The 20,549-nt window shown below is 38.1% G+C and overlaps 1 protein-coding gene across 14 annotated transcripts in view; it reads left to right on the forward strand.

The window, feature by feature from the left end:
- The window catches only part of LRRC4C (leucine rich repeat containing 4C), a 1,216,912-nt gene that overhangs the window by 215,641 nt on the left and 980,722 nt on the right, over positions 1–20,549 (forward strand). For 12 of the 14 annotated variants that reach the window (XM_021085270.1, XM_021085271.1, XM_021085272.1 and 9 more), the window contains exon 2: positions 12,630–12,819. The exons of the other annotated variants lie outside the window; for them this stretch is intronic. The gene's annotated coding sequence lies outside the window, so the exon portion shown is untranslated. The remainder of the gene's footprint in view (positions 1–12,629; positions 12,820–20,549) is intronic. 14 annotated transcript variants of the gene reach the window in all.

Below are 20,549 nucleotides of genomic sequence, written 5' to 3' on the forward strand. Positions count from 1 at the left end.
CATCCTACATGTGAACAACATCCCTTACATCCTTAAATGAGCTTTTTTTTTTTCCTCTCCCACCATGGCTAGACAGACAAAAATTTGTCAACATTTCTTCTACCTTCCTCTCACATTTCTCTCTACCTGTAGCTTCATTTCATGTGAATACTTCAAGCCCTGGACATCTAGGGGAAGATAGCCTGACTTGAAGATATTATAGTGTCATTTAGCATATTGGAATTAAGCCTGTGAATCCATCACATTTGTAATTATTCAATATCTAACCTCCCACCTTCTTAGAATCTCTCTGAGAACAGTAATGGGTTTTGTGTGTGTCACAGTTTCCCATTTTTGGTACTGAAGCAGCACTTATTTCATGTTTCATTCATTCAACAATTTGTTATTCAACAGCTCTTGAGTTTCCAGCCCTGTCCTAGAATCTGGTGTCATAGCGATATAGTCTTTATCCTCAGGAAGCTTATTCTCTGCTGTGTGGAATGGCGAAAGGTAGCTTAAAAACAGATAGATGTGTAACATGGCAGGTGCTTATGATAATAAGGAGAAAATGAAGGGAAGGAAAGCCAGAGGAAGTGTTAGAATTGGGAATGGAGATGGCAAAATTTTCTCATGGTTATGGTGACATGTGATGACAGACCACAGAGCCATGAAGGAGCAAGGCATGTGACGACCTTAGATGAACATTGCAAGAAAAGGAAGCAGTTCCTGCAAAGGCCCCGTGGGGAAAGTATGTGAAGGTGTTTGAGGAATAGCAACTATAGAACGTTTTGTCAAAAACTATTGATAAGCCCAGGTAACAAGTGGAAAACTTTAAAGGATAAGGAAGAAACCCAGTTGTGCGGTTATTATTTCTAATTCTAGGCTTCACACAGACTCTGAATCTTATTTTAGAAATAACGTAAATGATGCACTAAATAAGAAGCAAATGAAAAAATACCTGCTACCCACAAATCTACCTTTCAGTCTCATGTGCTCGGGCAATCACTGCCTTCCTCTCTAGCAGAGTCATTTTTGGTGAGGAAGGGCAACCTTTCCTACATGTTTGTGGCATAGCCGAGAACCACCAGGTTAGGGGCTTTACATGAAATAATTATCTCAAACAATAGTTTCAACAAACCTGCAAGGTAAAGTAGTTTGCTCTCTTTTTCACAGATGGGTTTGGGAACGCTCTTGCTCCAGGTCATTAGAAAATACTTGCCAGCAACATAAAAATGTCAAAAAGTACATCTTGAAAGTTAAATGCTCCTCAAATTTATGACAGTATTATATTGGGGAATTTTCAGGAAAAACAAACTCACATCATAAAGTAGAGAAATTGTTTCTGTTGCTATTATTTTTGCAGTTATGGATAGCCAAAGAATTAAAAACAGGGAAAATATCTATAACATGAGAATATGGAACAGAGGGAAGAAATGCAATAAAAAATTAAAATTATGAAGAACATCGGGATGGGGGTCGTAATGGGCTCATCAAAGTCTGTAGGCTAGAGTTGAGTATGATATAATGAAGTCACTATTTGTGCACTGGTTCATTCATTCATCTTTTGGCACATTCCTATTGAGCACCAATTATATATATTGGTCAGTTTTCTAAGAGGTAGTGATGCACAGAGCGTAAAACAATCAAGATTCCTGAGCTGGTGAAGCATAACTTTAGGAAAAGAACTGAATCACTAATAAAGAACCAGATATTGTTAGACATCAGTTTTCTATTAAAAGGAAGTTTAGTGGATGAAGATTAATGTGAGTGTTTTTTATTTTTTGTTTTTAATAGAGTAACCAGAATACACCTTTCCGAGGAAATGACCTTTGAGCAAATGTAAAGGCAAATAATGTGATATTTGGAGAAAACTGCTCATGCAGAGAGAACAGTGATTATGTTGATCTCAGGCTGAGAATGTTAGATGTGGTATGTGTTTGGAAAGGTTGGAGTCCAACCAATCAGCCTTTTTCAATTTAAAGATCCAGCATTGTGTCTACAGTGGTGCAGGTTCATTCCCTAGCCTGGTTCAGTGGGTTAAGGATCCAGTGTTGCTGCCGCTGTGACATAGGTTGCAACTGAGGTTTGAATTCTGTCCCTGGCCTGGGAATTTCCATATACTGTGAGTGTGGCAAAAAAAAGAAACTCTTAACACAAGATTCTGCTCATCCATGACAGTTTTTAAAGGGAGAAATGGAGATGGGGTGGAGAAGAATCTCAGTGAATCATAGGGAGAGTTGGGTTTTGCATCATTGTCCATTGCACACAGACTGTCTGACTCTTTTCAGATGTTATCTTGCTCCTGTGACCTGCCTGCAGGATTGCTAAGGGGACTGTTGAGGGTGGAGAGAGAGTAATTTTTAACTGCTTATTTCTTCTCTTTCTTCTTTTTATCTAAGAAAAGAATGAGCAGGTTAGACAAGGCATGGTGTGCATTCAAAAGAGCGTTAAGTCAGTAGTTACTTTCAGTTGCTTAGGGATCTCATTTCTATAATTAGGTCATTTTAAGGTTAGAGGGGAGCAGAAATGGACCAACAGGAAAGGGGCAAAAGAGTTGCTTTCATATTGGTTGGTAAATAAATGAGTGAGTGTTTTATAAGAAATAAATTTTATATCAGATGATATCCCTTATATGTGGAATCTAAAACATGGCAGCCATGAACCTATCTACAAAACAGAAACAGACTCACAGACTTGCCAAGGGGGAATGGGGAAGGGGTGGGATGGATGGGGAGTTTGGGGCTAGAAGACTCACACTATTGCATTTAAAATGGATGAGCAATGAGGTCCCACTGTATAACATAGGTAAATATATCCAGTCTTTTGGGATATACCATGATGGAAGATAATATAAGGGAATGTGTGTGTGTGTGTATATGCGTGTGCATATATATATTGCTAGGTCCCTCTGCCGTACAGCATAAATTGGCACAGCATTGTAAATCAACTATACTTTGATGTTTAAAAAATTTTCAAAAACTTAAAAAAAGAAATCTTAAGGGGCAAAAAGAAAACTATGATAATTTCAACATGGCAAGTTTCAAATTTACAGTATCTTGATTTTACATGCTTTACTAAGTCAAATTCTACAACCATTTTGCCAAGTATAGAAATAAAATTTGATCAAATTTCTTTCTCTTGTGGTATCTGAAACTTCTGTCAGAATAATATGAATATATGATGAATAAAATAAAGGAAAGCCTTTCTATATTCTTAAATCCGAGTAGAATCAAGGAACAAAACGTATAGCATTTTATTTGGGCATATACAAAATAACATACAGCTATGGAAGATAAATTAAAACACTGCAATATATAAAACAGAAGTCATATTTCCTGTGTCAGCCCTGCAATACAGAAATAATCATTAACGATGGCTTTGATACTTACATAATAAGTTTCACAACTGAGTCTTCTGTAATTCAAACTGAATGCAAAATTCTGTTTCCTAATGTTATTATTTAAGTATAGGACATGCACTTTTGCATTTTATTGCAGAGTTTTCAGAACTAAAATTTTCAAATGGAGGTAATAATTCAACTGATATTTAATGTTAATATTTTTATATTTTTTGGTATCATTATAAGTAATGCTAAGATTAACAACTTTTTCTTCCCCTTAAAGTCAAAATTCCATGCTATATTTTCTATGATTCTTTCCTTGTTTTTTCCCAAGTGAAAGGGATGCTATTTCACTTAAACATTCTTAACCTTTTTATTCTGCTTCCTCAGGTTATTTGCATGCATGAATTATCTCTTGTAGTAGGAGTAAAACAATTGTTAGAAACTTCAATTATTTAGTACATTCTAAGTAGTCTCTAAATATTTGTTAAATAAATGTCAAAAGGAAGAATGGCTAAGGAATTTAATGATTTCTTTCAAAAAATTTATCTTCTGTTTCCAAGACTCATTGTCAACATAGTCACTTATTTTGACAATTGCCCACGAGATATTTCCTTCAGTTTAAATGCAGAGTCGTTGAAATTCAAACCTAAGTTCATTGAGCAAAAGTCCTTATAGTTGTCAGAAATACAACTTAACTAAACATTAGCCTTGGAAAAATAAATTTGAACTGGCAGCCAATGCACAAAATTGCTAATTGTTCTCACTTGACTGTGTATCTTAGTTGGTATTTTGTCTTTCACTACATGAAATGCATGTAGATAGTGAATCTTCTGTCTTTCTAGTATTATTTAAACTTTAGCTTCTGAATCATTCAAAAGCATAGTTCACAAGTCATATATTGTGTTTCAGTTATTTAAAGTATAACATATTAATTGATTTCTGTCTATATATTTATACTCTATCTAGGTATCTATATACTGTCTATTGATTACTACAATATTTTTATTCATTATGCATTCCTGCAGTCAAATAGTATTTCTGGAATGCATGTGGTGGCCTTGAACATAGGACATTGGAAATGTGGTTTGTATTCAAGCAGTGGTTCTCAGCCAGAGATGATCATGCCCCCCACACATACACCTTGGGCCTTTGACAGTGTGTGGAGACGTTTTTGGTTGTCTGTCTGGTGAGTGATGGGAGCTACTAATATCTAACGGTTAGAGGATCAGGAATGCTGCTCAATGTCCTGCAGTTCACACAATAGTTATCTGGTCTAATGCATCAGTACCACTGAGGTTAAGAAATCATGTCTTGCAGTTCATAACGTGGCCCAGCGGGTCAGGAATCAGACTGCAGCAGCTTGGGTCACTAAAGAGGTGTGGTTCAATCCCTGGCCTTGCACAGTGGGTTAAAGGATACAGCATTGCCCCAGCTGCATGAAGACTCTGTCCCTGGCCTGGAAACTTCATATGCCATCAGTATGGCCATAAAGGAAAAAAAAAAAAAAGAAAAAGAAAAGAAACCATGACTTAAATGATCTTACAATTTCAGAATAGGAAGCAGGCATTATTATTTCAGTGGAATGAAGATTATAGTAAGTACCAAGGAGAAGTATTTCTGGCAGGGATACAAAGGAAGATGTTGTCAACTTTCCCTGGAAAAGACTGAAAGATTTGAGAAAGTGAGGTAGAGATGAAGATGAGGAGAGGGGACAAGGAGAAATAACTTCAGGGAGAAGAAATAGTTTGAGCAAAGTTGGAAACATAACGCTACAAATGTCAGTTAAACTGGAGTTCATCGTGGTGATGCGGATCCTTGTGAAAAATAAGGCTAGACCAGTAGGCCAAGGCTCTTACAGGAATATTCGTTTTTGCAACTTAAAGAGTTTGGACTTTATTCTATAGGCAAGGGGGGAATCCATTGAAAAGATCCATGGGATCAAAGAGTATGAATTAGTTATTTAAAACAAGAAAAAGAATGAAAATACCTCTGGCAGCCAAGAGAATACTAGAGAAGGACAAAAATGATTAGAGGCATGGATGTTAATTTGGCCAGTGGGACAAGTTAAAAGTTCCAAGAAGCTGCTCTATCTCCCTAGAAGTGGGATTTGATGGTTGCTCCTGTGAAATGATAATGCTCAGAAGGCTGGGTAGATGGAATTTGCCTTTCCATTGAATGTGGAGGTTAAGATATCAAATAGGAATTTTCAAAAATGAGTTACTTATAACATTTCAGGAGACTGAAATATTTAAATTTCTGAAAATATTTAACTGTTACATAGAGAAAGAGAAATCAGCTTTGGCATATTATTATAAGCAGTCAGAGATATGATGTGGACAAAAAAGTGGCATAATGACATACAAGGAAAATATGAGACATTTGGTCATTACTTGAAATTAAGCTGATGCAGAAGAATTTCATTTCCACTCCAAATAAAATTATGAAAGAAGTGTTTTTTGAAATACATAGGGTAAAAGTCAAGAAAGGGATTCCTTAAATTCCAGAATGAAGAAATATTTTCAAGATAAGATCAATAGGAGTTCCTGTTGTGGTGCAGTGGAAACAAATCTGACTAGAGTTCATGAAGATGTGGGTTCCATTCCTGGCCTCGCTCAGTGAGCCAGGGATCTGGCATTGCTATGAGCTGTGGTGTATGTAGGTTGCAGACATGGCTTGGATCCCATATTGCTATTGCTGTGGCTATGGCCGACAGCAGAAGCTCCGATTTGACCCCTAGCTTGGAAACTTCCATATGCTGCCGGCTCTAAAAAGCCAAAAGAAAAAAAAATCAATAATCAGAGGCCCCAATTTCCCAGTGTCTGAACTGGGAAACAGACCTTAAATACTGGGTCTGATATTTTAGTACCCTCAGAGAGCAGTGCGGGTCACAAGCTTCATACACAAGGAGACTGAATGTGTATTAGCCACAAAAAGCTTTGAGACAGGAAGGTATTCTACTCTGTCCTTGAAAGCAAAATTCTGACCACTAGCCATGAGTGAAAATGAGTCAAATGTGACAAACATGCAACATGAAACATCTTTAAGCAAATATGTGAGTTCCAAATTTATAGTATTTATGTGAGAATGGCAAGTTGAGAAATTAACAAAATTCTAATATAAACTCAGACCATGACAACAGTAAAGAAGTGACTGTGAACTGGCACTCAGTGAATGTTGCTGCAAATGGGGCTCTTGAAGGACCCCTGTATACGTCAGCTTGGGCTGTCATGACAGTACCACAGACTGGGTGGCTTAAACAACAGATATTTATTTTTGCTCACAGTTCTGGAGGCCGGAAGTCCAAGATAGTGTTGGTAGGGTTGGTTTCTGGTGAGGCTTCTCTTCTTGGCTTGCAGGTGGCTGCATTCTCACTGTGTCCTCACACGGGGTTTCCTCTCTGTGCGTATTCCTGTTAACTCATCCTCTTCTTATGAGAATACATGTCTCACTAGATTAGGACCCTAACTTTAGGACCTCTTGAAAAGCCTTAGTCTTAATTACTTTAATTACCTTGTTAAAAACCCTGTCTCCAAATGCAGTCTTATCAGGGGTGAGGACTTCAACTTATGAATTTTGAGAAGACAATTCATTTCATAAACTCCATGAAGATTGCTTAAGAGTAAAACAGTCAAGTCAGAAAATTTAACAAAAAGAATTCACGCCCTAGAACTAAAAATAATAGAACTATCCAGAGGAGACATTAAAATAAATGTATAAAGGTTTAAATAGATAAAAGAAGATAAATAACCACCTCAAAAAAATAATAACCTTGAAGAAGGACCCCAGTCTTGAGCTAGGGACATATAAGTGATATGGTTCAGAGATTGTGAGCAAATGCATTTGGTAAACATGTAGATAAGTGTAAGTAAGTGTAAGTAAGTTGGAAATAGATCTGATTAAGTTAATCAGACATGCAGCATGGGTGTAAAAATACAAAGAATATAAAATAACATACTACAGGAAACATACAAGATAATTTTTAGAAAGGGAGGAGAAAGAAAAATGAAAGACACATTGGCTTATGATTTTCCTGGACTGAAAAGAGATATCAATCTTTAGAATGATTGTTCTAAAGTATAGCACATACTTGACAGAATGATCAAACACAAATCTGCACTAGATATATTGCCATAAAGCTTCAGAACTCACATAATCAGAAAAAATCTTGAAAGCAATCAAAGATGAAATATATATTACAATCAAAGGAATAAAAATTAAAATCACAGAAGATGTCTCACAGTCATGATGGAGATAAGAAACCTAACGAATGATAAGAGTAGATGTGAAATACTTATCAACCTAGAATTCGATACTTAGTCAAAGTGTAATTCAGGGGTGAATCTAAATCTTTAAAATAATCATAACAATGCTGTGACAATGAATGATTCATAGACTCTCGCCAAAACAAAACAAAGCAAAACCAGAGCATGAAAATCAGGAAGAGGAAATTGAATACCCTCCTTTCTAAATAAGGATGAGATGGTTAGGAAATACTTTGATAAATGCATAGGTGAATGTATGCAAACATGGACAGTTAGAATGCAGGTTGATAGACACATAGATGATGAATATTATTAATTTCTTGGACATTTTAGACCTGGTATTTTACAAGACACAAACAAGACAATTTCATGTGGTAGATTATAGAAAGAAGTTTATTGTAAATACACTCTGAAGGCATCTTTGTTTTGAGGTTTGTTTTTGGCTCTGACTTTGGCATGTCAAAGTTCCCAGGCCAGGGATCAAACCCGAGCCACAGCAGTGACAACACCAGACCTTAACCATTAGGCACCCAGGGGATGCCTCTAAAGCCTTCCTTGGTTTGGGAAGAGATTAAACATATCTTTTAACCCTTACTAAGTGTACATGTTTAAAATTTACAAGTGAACACCAACAGAAGAGAAAGACTATTCAATATTCAGTCAAAGAAAAGGAAAAGGAGGAAGGGATAAAGAAGTTGGTATCAGTCTAACAGCAGGATAAATAATTTGGATGTAAAAGATAAAGACCAACTAGGGTAAAATGGTTTCCTCTGTGGAGCAAAGGGGATAAAATTTGGGAGAATTACAAATTGGGCTTTAAATCTTTTCCAATGTATCACTTCTGGAAAAATAATCCAATAGAGCAAAATAACGTATTAAATCTGTGGATAAGCAGGATTTGTTAATTGTAACAATCAGTATATTTCTGTAAGTTTTAAATATGTAATTACCATAGTAACAAGTTTACAGATGTACATTGGTATCAGAATGAACTGTGTTCTTCTCCCATTCTTCATAATTACTATGTAACTTGGGTAAAATCATTCCAGTTCTTTAGGTTCCACTTGTTTAATTTTTAAATGTGTACAATATTATGATATTCCCTTCCTTTCAGGGTTGTTTTAACAGTATGAAGTGTATGGTACAGTACTTGGAGGAAATATATGGAAACTGTTGGAAATTAAATAGGTTATTTCATGCAGCAGCATCAAACCAAGAAAAGAAAATTTTTAAAAAGGGAAAAGAGGTATCACGTGTTTCACATGCAAGCAAAATGTTCAAATTACTGATAGTGACCATTGGATTTAACTCTAATGAGGTCACTGATGAGCAGTTTGGGAAGCTTGGTGAGAGCTGGAAACTATGGGTTAGAGCCGGAAAAAGTCGGACTGATAAGAAAAAGCTTGCAGTATATTGTTTGAAACAAGAAGGCAAGGAAAAATCACCTACTTATTTATAGAAGCAAGAGAGAAAACAGGAGTTTTAAAAACGGCAGGCTGCAAATGGGAAGTATTTTAAGTAGTTTGGTTGTGGAGAAAAATGGGTCAGTGACTAGACGTAGACAGAGGGTGTGTGTGTGTGTGTGTGTGTGTGTGTGTGTGTGTGTGTGTGTGTGTGTGTGTGTGTAATGGTGGTATCCGGGCATGTTAACACACTGAAAGGAAAGGTCCAATAGTGAGGGGGAAGGTGAAAAACATAGGTGCAAAAGTAGGGCACGGATGGATTAAGGTCCTAGAAGAGACAGTAGGGATGGGACTCAAGAACACAGGTGGGAGTTCCCGTCTTGGTGCAGCGGAAACAAATCCAACTAGGAACCATGAGGTTGCGGCTTCAATTGCTGGCCTCGCTCAGTGTGTTGAGGATCCTGCATTGCTGTGAGCAGGATCAGATGCAGTCAGATCTGGCGTGGCTGTGGCTGTGGTGTAGGCCCGCAGCTGTCGCTCTGATTTGACCCCTCGCCTAGGAACCTCCATATGCCATGGGTGCGGCCCTAAAAAGACAAAAGCCAAAAAAACCAAACCAAAACAAAACAAAACAAAAAACCCACAGGTGGAAGAGTTGGCCAAGCAAGAGAGAATCCTTGTCTGCAATTAGAAGAAAGTTGAATGTGCGCTGACAGTGATAGTGTTTACGTGTGAGAGAAGGACAATGAGGGAGTTTATGACCCATCCCTTCAAATTTATCTGTGAAAGATACAAGGCAATGTCCTCCATCCACTGAGAAAGAACATGTACTTTTGTTATTGTTGTTTGTGTGCTTCTCCATCAAGTGTAAGGACTCAGGCATCGAACTACTCCATAAGGGGTGCTTCCTCTGATGGAAAAATTGGATTCAGGCCCAAGACTCGAAAGAAGGGTTTTTATCTGTGAACCATCATTGTTTGAGACTTCAGATCACCACACTCATTTTAGAAAGTCAAGAAGGGTCCACTCCATGGAGGGGACGGATGTGGGAGAGTTACTGGCTCAGCCTTCGGGGAAATAAACAGGAACCAAGAGTCCACATTTCTGTGTCCTCTACAAAATCAGCTTTCCAAAAATAGATCCTACAAGCTGTAGTCACAGTTGAATGTCATGTTTCTATTATTGCAATGACATAAAATCATTAAACTGCTGCTGGTAGTAAAAGCAGTCCTATTTGGTAATAGAACTGCTCTGTGCCCATTCAAAGGGAATTGCATTTTAAATGACATGTGGAGAGCAATGACGGAAGTGGCATGAGGTGTGACTTCCCCTGTAATTTATTACACATTCTCCTTTGATCTTGCTGCAGCACTCAAGCTCTTTGTTCTACAAAGTGGTGTCTTACTGGCTGGCATGTACGAGCTCAGGTCATAAGAAGGTTTCACAAAATTTTTTTTGTGAGTCATCTGCTAATGCTTAAATAATATTTCCTGGATTTAAAGCACCTAAAAAAATATTAGGGAGTTCCTATCATGGCTCAGTGGAAATGAATCTGACTAGTATCCATGAGGACACAGGTTGGATCTCTGGCCTTGTTCAGTGGGTTAAGGATCTGGTGTTGCCGTGAGCTGTAGTATAGGTCACAGATGCAGCTCAGATCCAGCGTTGCTGTGGCTGTGGTGTAGGCCTGGCAGCTACAGCTCTGATTGGACCCCTAGACTGGGAACCTCCATATGTCGCAGGTGCTGCCCTAAAAAAAAAAAAAAAAAAAAAAGACTAAATAAATACATAAAAACTTTAAAAAAGACACTGAATCAAATGTCACTCTCAAGTTCTGAACCCATTGAATAATGGACAGGAAGAGGTACCTTCCTCACATAGTCAGGTATTAATTTGATTCGTAGTCAAGGTGTATTGAGATACACACTTGGTACATAAGGCCAAAATAAACTTGCTATCATCCCCCTACACCTGGTCTCTGACGCTTCATGAGGTGAGAGGTGTTGTTACTGAGCCAAGTAATTGCAGGTAGGAATAAACCTGCCTCTTACCTTCCAAAAGCGGATGGTACAGCTGCACTCATCCTATAAAATGAGCCATTCCTATTCTTGTGGGGATGGAGGTAGACGTGTAGGATTGGATTCTAACCAACACCTCCAGGAGAGCCGGAGGTTTATCAGTAGAGGAAATGCATCATTCTCTTTAGACATAGTTTTGCCATGGCATCTTATTCTATTAATTTTATTAGTTTAATACTGTTAAGAGTCTTACGGTCTATCACGTAATGAGCTTCTTAAGAGTAACAAGTGTGCTGACCAAACCAGAATCAAACGCTAGGAGGCTCACACACCAGGACGGATGGAAGAATATTATAGTAGAGGCATTCACCGCAGTAGAGGTCTATGCTCTCCAATTTCCCATTATACTTTAGAGGCAGCACACAAGAATCTAGCAAATCTAAGCATTGGATACCAGAAGGCTTTTAAGAAACTAATTAGCAAAGTGATAATCTGGCATGATTAAGAGCCAGAATCTATCAACTGCGCATGAAACAGTCTTAGCTCCAAGTCTTGTTCTGCCAAGTCTGACATCCATCATTAGAGAACATAGACCTCTTCCTTGACAGGAGCAGTGTGCTAATGTGTAAGTCTTAGAGTCCCAGCTCTTTGACGTCCTTGAACATGGCTGAATCTGGTATATAAGCCTTTTACCAGAATTGATTGCCTGAGCATTTTCGCCATAGCCGACTTCCGTGTGATCTTCATGAGGCCAACTCCTTCTTTGGAGACCAGTGTAGGAGATAAATTTTGGACCAGCCGATTCTTACTTCTCAATATTGGCTTGATTTTTGTCATCTTATCACACCGTGGTGCTTAGTACTGTGTATTGCAACATGTAACTATTGCATAAAGGGAACAATGCATAGATGAATGAATGAATGAATAGGAAAAAATATATAGTCCCTTGAGCTGTTTTTCCCTCATACCAATTCTCCATTCCTCATCTGTCAAAGGGTAGGAACAGATGCCTAGGCACTAATTAGGAATGGAAACCTAACTCTCTTCTATATGATAAAGTCCTCTTCTTTGATCTGAAACTCAGAATCACTTCATGGTCAGATAATCCTTCCCATAACAACCATGGAGTCACAGACTATAAGAGTTCTCTAAGTCTCTTAATGAAAGCCCTCAAGTTTGTCTTTAAGTTCCTTTTGAGATGTGATTTAAAAAAAGCCTTTTAGGAGTTCCTATCATGGCACGGTGGTTAACGTATCCAACTAGGAACCATGAGGTTGTGGGTTGGATCCATGGCCTTGCTCAGTGGGTTAAAGATCCAGTGTTGCTGTGAGCTGTGGTGTAGGTTGCAGACGTGGCTTGGATCCTGCCTTGCTGTGGCTCTGGCTTAGGCTGGTGGCTACAGCTCTGATTGGACCCCTGGCCTGGGAACCTCCATATGCCACAGGAAGCAGCCCTAGAAAAGGCAAAGACAAAAAAAAAAAAAAAAATCCCTTTTATTTTGTAGAAAAAAAATCCCCTGGAATTAAATTCTAAATTCTAATAGTAGCCAACATTTTTGAATGTTCACTAGGTACGGGTGCTATGATAAACACTTGACATAGATTATCTCATTTAATCCTCACAGAAACCAAATGAAGTGTTTACTGTCATTATCCCTATTTGATGAAGAGGATACTGAGGCTCCCAGAGAATTAATAACTTGTCCAAAATCGTCTAATCTTGAGTAATCAAGAGTGCATGACCTGAAAGCACACACAGCAGCCGGGACCAGCCTTCGATTGAGGGGAAAACTTACAGAGGCAGAGCAGTAGCAGGTGAGCAATCGTCTCAGTGCCAGTTGCCCAGGGAACTGGTGAGCAAGACATTACACTTGCGTCTTGAAAGGTGGGGCTCATGGGCTTCATGTTTGGGGCAATACCAGCTCTTCCTCTGGGATGACTTGAGGCTGAGGTCCAAATTTTATGGTTACAGTTCTTCAGCATAGCAGAATGTAGCTTCCAGCCCTTGACTTTCTACCTCAGCATTTATAACTGAGAGTTATGCCAGCCCATTCTTTGCTGTGATCAAGGTCTAGGACCTGAACCTTATGTTTTGATTTTGACTTTCAGCTTGGTTCTGTCCCATCAGCATTCTATTAGGATGTCTGCCTTAGCTCCACAGTTGTAGCCAGTTTCCGTATCTTCTGGGTTTTAATTTCCAAATGATACCACTCTGTGAGGCAAAGGGGAATGACAACTGTCTGGAAACCTAGCCCACCAGGTGTCTAGTCAATTAGATTAACCCTTGCCTCTCACTGGCAAGCCATTAAGTGATGGAATCTTTATTCAAATAGTGCAGTTGGATGCCAGAACCTTTCTGGTTTTAGGTGATTTGCAGTAAGAACTTGATCTAACTACCCATATGTACACTTCATGTAGTATCATAGCCTACAGGACATACTTTTCCTGTCATATATTTTTTATTATGTTCCTCGTTGGCCATTCTAAATATGTCTTATTCACTTGTTTGTAGTCCTTATAACTCCCCATTCTGGTATGCTATGCTCTGTTAGAATGGGAGATTTAATTTGGTGGTGAACCATCTAAAGATGATATTTTGTTGACCAAATTATAGACTTTATAGAATTTATAGACTTCTCTACTGGGATGTCTGTTTGGTGATGGATGATGGGAATATTTTAAGAGGTAGGGTTCCTTAGAAGAAATGGTAAATCTGAATTCAGAGATTATGACTTCTGTGCCATGTATGTTCATCTTTAGGAGATTTGAAACCAGAACTAAGGATATTAAGAATTTGTCTATGTGTCAGTTGGGTTACATGGTTCCAGAGTTGTTATCAGAATTCTATTTATTTATGTCATGATGTCTAGTTTCACTCTTTGCAATAGTTCTCACTTCATATATTTATAAACTTTGTAAGCATAGAATGTATCGAACTAAGTAAAATGTCAATAATGTAAATGGTGATAACATCTTTACCACCAAATTATAAAGTTAATGAAGTCACAGGTGTAATCAGTTTTGCTGGTTGCTATACATACCTGGTGCCTAGATATGAAAGCAAAGTTTTTATTCAATGAATATTTACTGTTTTCATTAGAAAAGTAATGATTGATTCTTTTGCTATGAAAATTAATTATTAAATCTTCTGAATTGTCTTGGGATGTCAAGATATTGTTTACATTGTATTTATGTATTGATTTAGAGGTGAAAGGATTTTTCATATTAAGAATTCTTCATGTATGAGTAAGATGGGATGGGAAATGTGATTGTCTTTGTTTCACCACATCCAAATCATTTGGCTTTTCCATGGTAAAGGGTCTATATTTCCAAAATAATTTTTTTAATCTTGTAATTATAAGTACTTTCATGTGTATGGAAGTTGTGTGTGTGTGTGTCTGTCTGTCTGTCTGTCTGTCTATGGAGAGGGTGGTTAGTGATTTGAAACACATACTCATTTCTGGTGGTCATCCATCATTTTGGATATATAAGACCCCCTTCCTTCAAAAAGGAGAGAAAGAATGTTAAATAAGAAGGGACCAGAGGAATTCCTACTTATGCAGGTCTCCCTCATAGACAGTTATCCCATATCACTTAAAAGACTGAGGCCTCATAGAGTTCCCGTCGTGGCTCCACTGGTTAACGAATCTGACTAGGAACCATGAGGTTGTGGTTCAGTCCCTGGCCTGGCTCCGTGGGTTGAGGATCCGGCATTGGCGTGAGCCGTAGCGTAGGTCGCAGATGCAGCTTGGATCCCATGTTGCTGTGGCTCTGGCGGAGGCCAGCAGCTACAGCTCCGATTAGACCCCTAGCCTGGGAACCTCCATATGCCATGGGTATGGCCCTAGGAAAGACAGAAAAAAAAAAAAAAAAAAAAAAAGAAAGAAAGAAAAAGGCTGAGGCCTCATTTACAAGCTGTATATCCTTGCACAGGTTCCTTCATCTTCCTGTGCCTGGTTTCCCCACTGACAGGGAATAATAATAGTAATGACCTTATAATTCTGTTGTGAAGAATCAGTGAGTTCCCCCATGTAAAGCATGTAGAGCAGTGCCTGGTGCAAAGTAAGCCCATAATAAACATTATCATTATTGTTATTTTCATATGCTACTGCATGAAACATTGCCTTATCCAAGCAGCATATGCAAGTCAGAAATGAATGATCTCTGATCTTGTCTTCAGTGTTTCATGAATCTATAGAGAGCATTTAAGACTCCCAGAGTTGTGTCCTGGCTCAGTAGTATCGAACCCAACTAGTATCCATGAGAATGTGAGTTCAATCCCTGGTCTTGCTCAGTGGGTTAGGGATCTGGCATTGCCTGGGAGCTGTGGTGTAGGTTGCAGATGAGGCTCAGATCCTGCGTGGCTGTGGCTATGGGTGGCAGCTACAGCTCTGATTTAACCCTTAGCCTGGGAACTTCCATACGCCATGACTGTGGGGGCAAAATCCAAAAAGAAAAAAAAAAAAGAAAAAAAAAATCCACATGAACTCAAACCATGATACATATACAGGGACCACATAATGCCTGTTATGTCTTTTTTTTTTTTTTTTTTTTTTTTTCTTATTAGGGCCACACCATGGCATATGGAGGTTCCCAAGCTAGGTGTCCAATTGGAGCTACAGCTGCCAGCCTATACCACAGCCACAGCAACACAGAATCCGAGCTGTGTCTGCAAACTATGCCACAGCTCACGGCAAGGCCGGATCCTTAACCCACTGATTGAGGTCAGGGATCAAACCATCAAGCTCATGGTTCCTAGTCAGATTTGTTTCCACTGAGCCACCATGGGAACTCCTGCCTATGTCTTAATGAAATTAGGTTTCCTGGGACCTCTCCAATCCCCCTTGAAATGTCCTTAAACTCTGAGAGTGGTTGGGCTCCTTTGCAGTGTTTTTTAAACTGGGGCTAGCCCAAGACAAACAATGGTGGTAGATGAGGGAACTTTCTCTGATAGTACCTCTGAAACCTCAAGTCACCAACTCTACATGCAATCCCTATTCAGCAGAGTTTAGACAGAGGAGGATGAGGTAAACCCCTGATTTTTTCCCCCCATCCATATTTCTAGTCTAATATTGTAGGCAGAAGATTAAGCCATGACATATGATGGTTCTGTTAGGTGACAGAACCATGGCAATGACTAGAAATTCCTATAGGCCTTGAAAAATGTAGCTTTTGAAAATTAAAAAAAAATATATATATATATATATATATATAAAATATTGAAACACACATGCACAGTCAACTGCATTTCAGGAAGGTGTGAACATTTTTTGGGTATTAGTTGAAGGTAGACTTCTGATTTAGGTTTCTGTAAGCTTGCTTTGGTGCCCTTCTGCCTCTTTTCTGGGCCCTTATCCATTTGACTTTCTGCCCAGTGACCCACTCTCTGACTTCCTTTAGATAACTTGAAAATATTGACTGTACAGATGCCAAAGGTAAAAGGGATCTTCATCCTCACAGAACTCCAAATAGCAACTCTCTTTTCTCATTCCCAGAGGAATGATTATAATCTTATTTGGAGTATTTTCTGCTGTACTCTAATGTCTCCAAAAGAAGGCACAAAGTTTCTCATAAACTACATTTTAATGGGCTTTGTTAAAAAGCCAACTTAACCCAGCCACAAAGTGGAAACAACAACAAAATTTTTGACTTAATAAATGAAATACATATATAAAGCTTCAGATGTTTTTTAGTCAAAATAATATGATGACTAAGAACAACTATATGCCAACAAATTTGACAATCTGGAAGAAATGGACAATTTTCTAGAATCTTACAGCCTGCCAAAACTGAATCAAGAAGAAACAGACCGACTGAACAGACCAATCACTAGAAATGAAATTGAATATGTCATAAAAACACTCCCTACAAATGAAAGTCCCAGGACCAGATGGCTTCACAGGCGAATTCTATCAAACATATAAAGAGGATCTGGTGCCCATCCTCCTTAAACTCTTTCAAAAGGTTGAAGAAGAAGGAATACTCCCAAAGACATTCTATGAGGCCACCATCACCCTAATTCCAAAACCAGACAAAGATAACACCAAAAAAGAAAACAAAGTCAATATCTTTGATGAATATAGATGCAAAAATTCCCAACAAAATCTTAGCCAACCGAATCCAACAACATATCAAAGAAATTATACACCATGACCAGGTAGGGTTCATCCCAGGTTCACAAGGATGATTCAACATATGCAAATCAATCAACGTCATATACCACATTAACAAAAGAAAAGTCAAAAATCATATGATCATCTCAACAGACGCAGAAAAAGCATTTGACAAAGTCCAACATCCATTCATGATCAAGACCCTCGCCAAAGTGGGTATAGAGGGAATGTTCCTGAACATAATCAAAGCCATTTATGACAAACCCACAGCAAATATAATACTCAATGGAGAAAAACTGAAAGCCTTCTCACTCAAATCTGGAACAAGACAGGGATGCCCACTCTCACCACTGCTATTCAACATAGTTTTGGAAGTCCTAGCCAAAGCAGTTAGACAAACAAAAGAAATAAAAGGCACCCACCTAGGAGGAGGAGAGATCAAACTGTCACTGTATGCAGATGACATGATACTATACATAGAAAACCCTAAGGACTTAACCCCAAAACTACTTGAACTGACCAACAAATTCAGCAAAGTAGCAGGATATAAGATTAGCATTCAGAAGTCAGTCTCATTTCTCTATACCAGCAATGAAATATTAGAAAAGGAATACAAAAATACAATACCTTTTAAAACTGCACCTCATAAAATCAAATACCTCAGAATACACCTGACCAAGGAGGTAAAGGACTTATATGCTGAGAACTATAAAACATTAATCAAGGAAATCAAAGAAATGGAAAGATATTCTATGTTCCTGGATTGGGAAAATCAATATTGTACAAATGGCCATACTACCCAAAGCGATCTACAGATTCAATTCAATCCCTATCAAATTACCCATGATATTTTTCACAGAACTAGAACAAACAATCCAAACATTTATATGGAACCACAAAAGACCCAGAATCGCCAAAGCAATCCTGAGAAACAAAAACCAAGCAGGAGGTACAACTTTCCCAGACTTCAAGCAATATTACAAAGCCACAGTCATCAAAACAGTGTGGTACTGGTATCAAAACAGACAGACAGACCAATGGAAAAGAACAGAGAACCCAGAAATAAACCCAAACACCTATGGTCAATTAATCTTTGACAAGGGAGGCAAGAACATAAAATGGGAAAAAGAAAGTCTATTCAGCAAGCATTGCTGGGAAACCTGGACAGCTGCATGCAAAGCAATGAAACTAGAACACACCCTCACACCATGCACAAAAATAAACTCCAAATGGCTGAAAGACTTAAATATACGACAGGACACCATCAAACTCCTAGAAGAGAACATAGGCAAAACACTCTCTGACATCAACATCATGAATATTTTCTCAGGTCAGTCTCCCAAAGCAATAGAAATTAGAGCAAAAAGAAACCAATGGGACCTAATCAAACTGACAAGCTTTTGCACAGCAAAGGAAACCCAAAAGAAAACAAAAAGGCAAGTTAACAGAATGGGAGAAAATAGTTTCAAATGATGCAACTGACAAGGGCTTAATCTCTAGAATATATAAGCAACTTATACAACCCAACAGCAAAAAAGCCAATCAACCAATGGAAAAATGGGCAAAAGACCTGAATAGACTGTTCTCCAAGGAACATATACAGATGGCCAACAAACATATGAAAAAATGCTCGACATCGCTGATTATAAGAGAAATGCAAATCAAAACTACCATGAGATATCACCTCACACCAGTCAGAATGGCCCTCATTAATAAGCCCACAAATAACAAGTGCTGGAGGGGTTGTGGAGAAAAGGGAACCCTCCTGCACTGCTGGTGGGAATGTAAACTGGTACAGCCACTATGGAGAACAGTTTGGAGATACCTTAGAAATCTATACATAGAACTACCATATGACCCCGCAATCTCACTCTTGGGCATCTATCCGGACGAAACTCTACTTAAAAGAGACACATGCACCCGTATTTTCACTGCAGCACTATTCACAATAGCCAGGACATGGAAACAACCCAAATGTCCATCAACAGATGATTGGATTAGGAAGATTTGGTATATATACACAATGGAATACTACTCAGCCATAAAAAAGAATGACATAATGCCATTTGCAGCAACATGGATGGAACTAGAGAATCTCATACCGAGTGAAATGAGTCAAAGAGAAAGACAAATACCATATGATATCCCTTATAACTGGAATCTAATATCCAGCACAAATGAACATCTCCACAGAAAAGAAAACCATGGACTTGGAGAAGAGACTTGTGGCTGCCTGATGGGAGAGGGAGGGAGTAGGAGGGATCGGGAATTTGGGGCTATCAGATACAACTTAGAATAGATTTACAAGGAGATCCTGCTGAATAGCATTGAGAACTATGTCTAGATACTCAAGAACTATGTCTAGATACTCATATTGCAACATAACAAAGGGTGGGGGAAAAAATGTATACATCTAAGAATAACTTGATCCCCATGCTATACAGTAAGAAAAAATAAAATAAAAAAAGAAAAAATAATAATATGATGAAAAAATGTAGAATTCATCATTGTTTTTCAAAGTTTTTAAATCCAATGTGTTTTTTTTTGAATAAAAAGTGAAATGTCCCATATCCTTACCAAATATATGTACAAAATGCAATATATAAAATTTTTTGAAGATAATTTTGAGATGTTTTTAATGAAGCCTCATAAGATATATCGTATAGAAATGTATAGATCTCACATTAAAACCCCTGCATTAATTCAGGTTATTGCCAGACCCTTGCAATGAGTTCATAATCAGTTCACCCTACTACACAGTGAATGGGTTACAGGTTTGCCGTACTCTCTTTCTATCTACAAGGCAGAAAGATGGGGTCAAGTGTGACTAAAACCTCAAGATCATTTTCCTTTCATTTTAAGTAAGCATGACAGTTTCTCCCACTAAGCCATAGAAGTCCTGTTTTCTACATGATTTTTAAAATCAAATGGATTGAACACAGAGCTAAATAATTACTTGTTCACTTATTCTTTTGGTAGCTGTTTATTGAATACTTGCTGTTAACTATGAACCAGGGTGTTAGATGTGGATGGGCTCATAAAGGTGACTAAAGTGGATTTTCTGACCTTGAGGAAGTCATAGCCTATAAGGGGAGATAGATACTCAAATAAGGACATATACTGCATATACTGTATGTGAAGACCTTTTGGAGCTCAGAGGCGAGTTGGCATAATTTTATTTGGAATGATAAACAGGTTGAGGACACATACCACTGAATTTTGTCGGTTAAGTAGAGTTCACCAAAATGAGTGCATATATGTTGTTGTTTTGCTTGGCCAGTAATTAATTTTCTGATACAGCATTTTAATGGTTGCATACTGTGCCTCAATGTGAATATAACACAGGTAATTACATTGAGCTTTTATTTTTTGTCATCAGGCTAGTTCCATTTTTTGGCAACTGTGAATAGCATTGAGATAAATATATGTATG

This window comes from Sus scrofa, chromosome 2, assembly GCF_000003025.6.
Source record: "Sus scrofa isolate TJ Tabasco breed Duroc chromosome 2, Sscrofa11.1, whole genome shotgun sequence".
NCBI lineage: Eukaryota > Metazoa > Chordata > Mammalia > Artiodactyla > Suidae > Sus > Sus scrofa.